The sequence below is a fragment of the Lycium barbarum genome, chromosome 4, assembly GCF_019175385.1.
Source record: "Lycium barbarum isolate Lr01 chromosome 4, ASM1917538v2, whole genome shotgun sequence".
NCBI lineage: Eukaryota > Viridiplantae > Streptophyta > Magnoliopsida > Solanales > Solanaceae > Lycium > Lycium barbarum.
In genome coordinates, this window is record NC_083340.1 from 1,020,228 (window position 1) to 1,027,710 (window position 7,483).

Here is a 7,483-nt window from a genome sequence, read left to right on the forward strand (position 1 = left end):
TGGGTCCATTCATCCCAATTAATAGATCCAAAGAAGTGAGGTAACATTTTGTGCTAATCTTAACCTTTATGAAGACAAAAGAAGTGCAATGATACAACATAAACCCTTTCGAAATATCAGAGACAGAGCCAAGATTTGAAACTTATAGGTCCTGAATTTATGATCGAACCCACCACTTGTTTTAGTTAGTAGTTAGCAATTAAATATTTATATATATTTAATTAATTTTTTAATACAAATACATAGTCAAAACAAAAGCTACTGAATTCATCTGAACCCGTAGTTTGTCCCTTTTTTTTTTAATCATTTCAAGAATTGTTACATAGAAAAGTGGGCGTCTTATTTTGGGCTTATTCTCATATGGTGATCTTTATGCACCCTTCGCTTTGCTACAAATCTACGTACATTTATGAGACGTGATAGGATTTATTAGGTTTTCGAAGAAAAAGGGAAACAAGAAGAATAGGGTGACACAAATAGGAAAAGAAAAACATGCTCAGAAACTTTATTACTATCATAGACATGTTACTATCAACTCAATAATTTCTATATGTTGGAAAGTTTTTTTTGCACTGATTCTAAAGGGGAATTGGATTCATGGAATATTGCAATTCTGATTTTTGATGATCACATGTCTACATATGTTCCAATTCCCTCCTTATACACTCAGAGGCTAAATTAAGGCCAGTTTGATCAGGAGCATTCAATGAGTTCAACTTTTAGGTTTTTCCTTAGAATCACATTACGAGTTTATAATGCTGAGTTTAAAATTTAAAGTTTGTTAAAAGTTAATGATTTTTCAAATATATATATCTATTCAGTGTCAAAGATGCGGAGCCAAATTTTTTAGTCTATGAATTCTAGATCATAACTTTCTTTCTATTTATTTACTTGGTTCTGAATAGATTATTTATACACTTTAAATAAAATTTTAACATAAATATAAGATTTGAACCAAAGTTATTTGGTTCGGTCGAACCCGTATCTACTACACTAACTCCTCTCCTGATTGAGTCAGTTGAACCTGTCTATTACACTCTCAGTCTCCGTCATCGCCTTTATTTATGAGTTGAATTGAGTCTATTAATTTTTACTTGATATATATAAGAAAATTTTGAAATTAATAAGAAAAGATCAACACATTCTGAATTCACCAATCAGTCAGTATAGAAATGCTCATCTTTTGGGCTTCACGTCTCCAATGATTCCATGCACCAAAGTAAACGCATTTTGGCTATCCATCGACCATTAGAAAGAAAGTGTTGTAAGTATATTCAGAGTAAGATTAAACCAGCTTCTCATCACACTTAAACTGAAATTAAGAGCTAAAGTGAAACACATGAAATAATGGATGGACCATTTTTAAGCAAGAAAAAAAATGTTGAATAATGTACTCTATCATGTATGCTTTCTCAAACAATTTAAAATACTTCCTCCGTTCCATAATAAGTTATGTTTTAGGCTTTTCATTTTGTCTCAAAATAAGTGATGCTTTAGGATTTCAAGAAGAAATTGATCTTATTCTTCCAAAATTACACTTATTTACATAATTAAGAATCATTAAATAATATTTTTTTAAGCATTGATTAGGAGTAAGTTAGTAAAAACACTCATAATTTTTTAAGAGTAATCACTTTCTTAAGGGGTGTGGATAAGCTAAAAACACCAATTATTATGGAGCGGTGGGAGTAGTAAATTCGCATTCAGCATTAACACCTACCCACCTAAACTATCTTTATTTACGTAAAGAGTTTTGGGAAAAGCTACATATATTAATACTCCTTCCGGATTAAAAAAAGAGTTCACTTAGCCATTTGCACACCCCTTAAGAAAATACTAACTCCTAGATAAAAATAGGTAATTTGACTAAACTACTCCTAATTAAATAGGCATTGAGATTTGATCATATAACACTTAATAGGGGAAAATATGGAAAAATAAGGTTAATTCTTTCTTAATTTGCTAAGTGAATTCTTTTTTTAATCAAAAAAAAAAAAAAAAAGCTAAGCGAATTTTTTTTTGTATGGCCTTTTGTATCGAAAAGACGTTGAATAATGATTATTTCCATGAGTACATCAATAACTTTGTAAAACTGGCGAACTGAAAATATGTAGTGCGTCGCTTTTTTTTTTTGCCCATTAGGAATTGTCTGTCCATAATTTGCATAGTTGGTGAAAAAATATCATGACATTGGTGAAAGGTAGCGGTGGCTATGGTTATTACAAACATATATGTAAAGGTTCTATGCACATTAATTGGACACAATTAATGCTCTTTTTCTCTTGTCAATTTCTTCATCTACGTAATGTATATATATTTTTTTAACTCTGAGTAATTTAAATTTGTATCGCATAATTTATTAAAAAGAAAAGCACTTTCTATTATTTTTTTTTTCTTTTCTGGGATTTGGACACAAAATAAAAATTGTATACATATTGATTGGGCACAATTAATGCTCTTTTCCTCTTATCAATTTTCTTCTTGTACTTCTTTTCAGAGTATTTAATAAGCACTATTTCGATTAATTCAAATTCACATCACGTAGAATTCATCAAATGAAAAATTGCTCCTATTAAAAAAAAAAATTCATTCTCAAAATTTGAACACGAAGATTAAGCATGGTAGGATCTTAATTATCCATTCCACCAAGTACAGGTTTTATGCATATTAAATAGGCACAATTAATTAATGCTCTTTTCCTCCTTTCAATTTTCTTGCATCTGGTATCCATTACCACTAGCTTGATTCATTTGAAGTCACGCAGCGTAGGGCTCATAAAAAGAGAAACGTTGCGTATTAGATTTTTTTTTTATATATATTTTCGAAGTTCGAACTCGAAACTTATGAATAAGCGTGGAGGGATCCTATCTTCATTCTACCGACGTAAAGATTGTATGCATATTATAATTTGGGTACAATTGATCCTCTTTTCAGTTTTCTTCGTGTTTTTCATTTGGTATTCAATATCTACTAACTCGATTAATTCGGATTCGTGCCATGTAAGATCCATTAAAAAGACAAGCACCCCTATTACAATTTTCTTTATTTTCAAATGCTCAGGCACAAAACTTTTAATTAAAAGTGGAGAGTTTTGTAATATTTCCATGTAATTAATTCCACGAACCACACACTTCATAACTAAATTGTTAATTAGAATTTATTGTTTTTGGCAGAGAAATGAACAAAGTTGAGTTGGATTTACTATAAAGTACTTAAAGTACGTACTTAAATATCCTATAATTTTTGTCACTCTCTCAGTATCAAACCTGTTTCCGCAAATGCATTGAATATCATCCAACTGAATTTGGATGTTCTTGAAAGTTTGACCAATTATTTACTCATAATTTACTGTTTGATCTTCTCATCTAACCAATTAATGTTTCTACAAGTCCATTAATACGAATTTTGTTTCAGATTTTCAGCAATTATATACACTTAAGATAAGCCAAAATTTATAAGGAAAAATTAATAATATTGACATCGGAAAATTAAGATTAAAAATTAAGGTCTCATTTTGGTGAGTTGATCGGAAATAGCTGATAAACATCAACTAAATTATATAAATAAACAGTAACGTGTATGGATATAAGTGCATGGGCGGAGCCAGGGACTATGGTTTGCCCGAAAGTGAATAAATTTGGTCCAAACTCTTTATTTGTTTTAAGAAATTTATTAATTAATATGCATAAACTATAAATTTAGAATCCAGTAACTTGTAAGAGCAAGAACACTGAATCCATAAACTTCAAATCTTGGCTCCACCTCTTTATAAGTGCTAAAATTTATAATAAGAAAATAACTAATGTATTGGTTAAAAAGTGCAAATAAGTTGTTTTTTTTTTGTTGATAAAACCACTAAAATATATTTAAAACATTTATAAAAAATTATTAATTTAAAAGTATCTCTGCAATGAAAAAGAGAAACAAAATGATATAAAATGAAGAGGAAGTTAACACTTTTAATTTGTTTGGGATATTAGAAGTAAAATAATTTTAAAAAAAATTGTCCAGCCAAAAGTGCGTAATATTCCATAAGAATTTTCAGAATGAAATAGGATACAACAATTCATCATTCTACATCAAATATGGATTAATATTATTTTCTATCTTTTTACGTTTTTCACACATTAATAATTGTCCTTCAATAAGTTTTTACTGACTTGTCGATCTTATTATAATCAAATATTGTTTCTCTATCTGGAAAATGTCTGTCGTTTTTTCTTCACTTGTTTTTTGTTGCTATCCTCGTTTATTGATTTGATAAAATAGTTAAGTCTTAGATTATTTTGCTTGAATTTCAATCTAATTAGATATAATGTAAAAGAAATGATGGTAAAAACAAATTAAAAGGGCAAAAAAATAACATGCATTCGTCATTTTAATTTCTTTTGAATGGTGGAATTCAAGAGTAAAATCGCACTCATTTTATAAGCGTATTTATAATTAAGAGAAAAGTTAAGACCGCAATCGATTAATTGACATTTAAGCTCCTTCTTTCTTTCTCGTGCGATTAATTCTCGAGCCATAACAAAAAAATAAAGAAAGAATGACGAACCAAGTAGATATGAAATTAAAGGGTTCACCATTTGACGTGATAACATATACAGAATTCCCTTTTAGCACGCATTACAAGGTAGTATAATTTGCTAATTTCATTTAAAATTGAAGTAATATTCACCGACCATGCAGAATCATTTTTATTTACTTTACTTTTTGTAAGCTACCTTATATACTTCATTTCAAAATCATTAATTTCACTTTTTACAAAAAAATACATGTAACTATCTTATGAGTGATTTAACATTTTTTGTTAATGTATATACGTTAAGCTCTTTCACTTATGTAGAGTTATTTTTGTTAATAAGGCATTTGTCAAACAATCTTGAAGAAAGTACAACCAACAATGTGTAAGATGTACAACACTCAGGGGCGGAGATCTATAGGGTAAGTTACATTTCCGTCAAATTATATATTTTTACTAAATATTTATAAAAATCTGACTGTAAACTTAATTGTCATTGTAATAAGAACTTAAAGTCGTTATTTCAGATTTTAAATCCGATGCTGATGACACTAAGGACACTTTGTGACACATGAATTGCGTAATGCCTAAGAATTTAGAGTTTAAAAAACAAGTTCTAGCCAACTCTTTAATGTCTCAACTAACTTACAACTTCACAATGATAATTTGTCGTTATATTAGTACTTAATGACCTTTTTTTGTCTGGTTGTTTCCTACTTTTGTAACTGCTTCTGTTCTGCCTACACTATATACATCTAGTCATATTTAATTTTGGTTCACTATTGCACTTTGCAAACGTTACATTGTTACCAAGTAAAACAAGAAAAGCAAACGTTACATTGTTAGAAAGGTCAGTGACTTAATTAATGACATGGTAAGGATTTAAATTAGTGTTTGATGATCAGTACTCTTTCGTCCTATTTTAACGGTCGCTTTAATTCTTTTAAAAAAATCGTTCCAAATAATTATTACTTTAGGAATTCAAAATTAAAATTGACAATTATTTATTTCTAATTACACCCTTAACATATAAGTATTGATCCCTCCGGTCCAAAGTGATTAATTATTGAGGTTTGGGCACATGAACTAAGAAATTCACGTGCTCCTAAGAATTAAGAGGTGTTTTGATTAAAATATATTTAATTATGAATTTTCTTTTCTTTTTAGGTTGACACAATTATAATTAAATTTGAACAAAGAATTAGGAATGTGCCAACAACAAATTTAAAAGAGAAAAAAACAATTAAAACTTTCTTGGTTTTGCGAAACATCAATTATTTTTGACCAATTTTTAGAGGCTAAAACATCAATTATTTTTTCAAAGTAGAATTGTTTGGCCAAATTTTAGGAGAAGATAAAAATTGATTTAAGTAGAAGAAGAAGCTATTTTTGAGAAACTGAAAAAGTAGCTTATCCCAAAGAGTATTTTTTTGTACCACACTTTTGAGAAAATACACTTAAAAGAACTTTTGAAAGCTTAACCGAACACTAATTGTTGCTCAAAAGTTCTTTTTGAATTGATTAGCCAATTAATACAAAGTGTTTCTTACTAAAAAAAAAAAACTTTTTTGAATGAACTTAAAATAAACTTATTTTAAAAGCTTGGCCAAATAGGATATTAATAGATTAAAATACACCTAGAATGAAAAAAAGTGGGTTTCGTACAAGCATTTTCATAAATTAGGTGAGAAATTTATAGATATTTTCTAATGTCCATTTTTAAGGTGGAATAAAAAATTCATTGATCAAGAAGTATAATAATAAATGTGATCGTAATAGTAAGTACAACCAAACCCCTCTATAACGATATTCTTTGTTAGAATATTTCTTGATTATTATAGAAAATATTTGATATAATATAATATGAAAAATTAATTGGCCGTTATAATGAAAAATTATGATAGTGGATGACTATTATAAAAAGGTCTACATCAAACACTATTAGAGCCTGTTTGGATGGGCTTATGCGTATAAGCTACAAAAAATAAGTTGGGGTAGTCTAACTTATTTTTTTTGGCTTATAAGCTGTTTTAGATAAGCTAGGTCAAATGGGCTCAATTATTTTTTTGAGCTTATTTTAAGCACAAAATGACTTTAAACTGGTCAGTCAAACACTCAAAAAAACTGAAAACAGCATATAAGCAACTCATAAGCCAATCCAAACGGGCTCCTAGTAACATTAGAGGTCAGTCAATAAATGAACCTATTCAAGATTTTTTCTATGCTAGCTAGCTAATTAAATGATGAGGTGATCATTAAAGCTCTATTAACTTTTCTTTCAATTATGTTTTTCTTTCTGTATTAATCCTTAAATTCAGATTTAGGTAATATTATATTATATATTCAGTAAATACTATAACAGGCAAACACCATTCTTGTATAATCTAATTTCTGAAATTTTTTAAACTTCCTTAGTGATAGATTTTGGTCAAAATGTATAATAATCTAATTTCTGTAATTTTTAAAACTTCCTTAGTAATATATTTTGGTCAAAAGTGAAACACCATTCATGTATAGTCTAATTTCTGAAAAATTTAAAGTTCTCGTAGTGACATTATTCCTTTTTTGTGGTTTATTTTTCTTGTCTGTTGCATAACAATAACAACATATTCAGTGTAATTCTACAGGCTATGTCTGGAGAGGATAAAATGTACGCAGACCTTACCCTTAACCTGTGGAAATAGAGAGGTAGTCTTCGAAAGGTCTTGTCTATTGCATGAATTAGTATAATTAAGTTTTTATTTTCATAAGCGGATTCAAAATGACCAACAATATTAATGTGAAATATCACCGCACTTGCTATTGTTTTGTGACAATGGACGCGAAAAGTGAAAGTATCTTTTTATGCTTATGTCATTTTTACGTAGGTTTTTAGTGTTTTATAAAGGGTCAATAACACACCCTAACTATCACCTTTTTTTGAGTTTCATATCTAAACTATCATAAGATTGAGAAAATTAC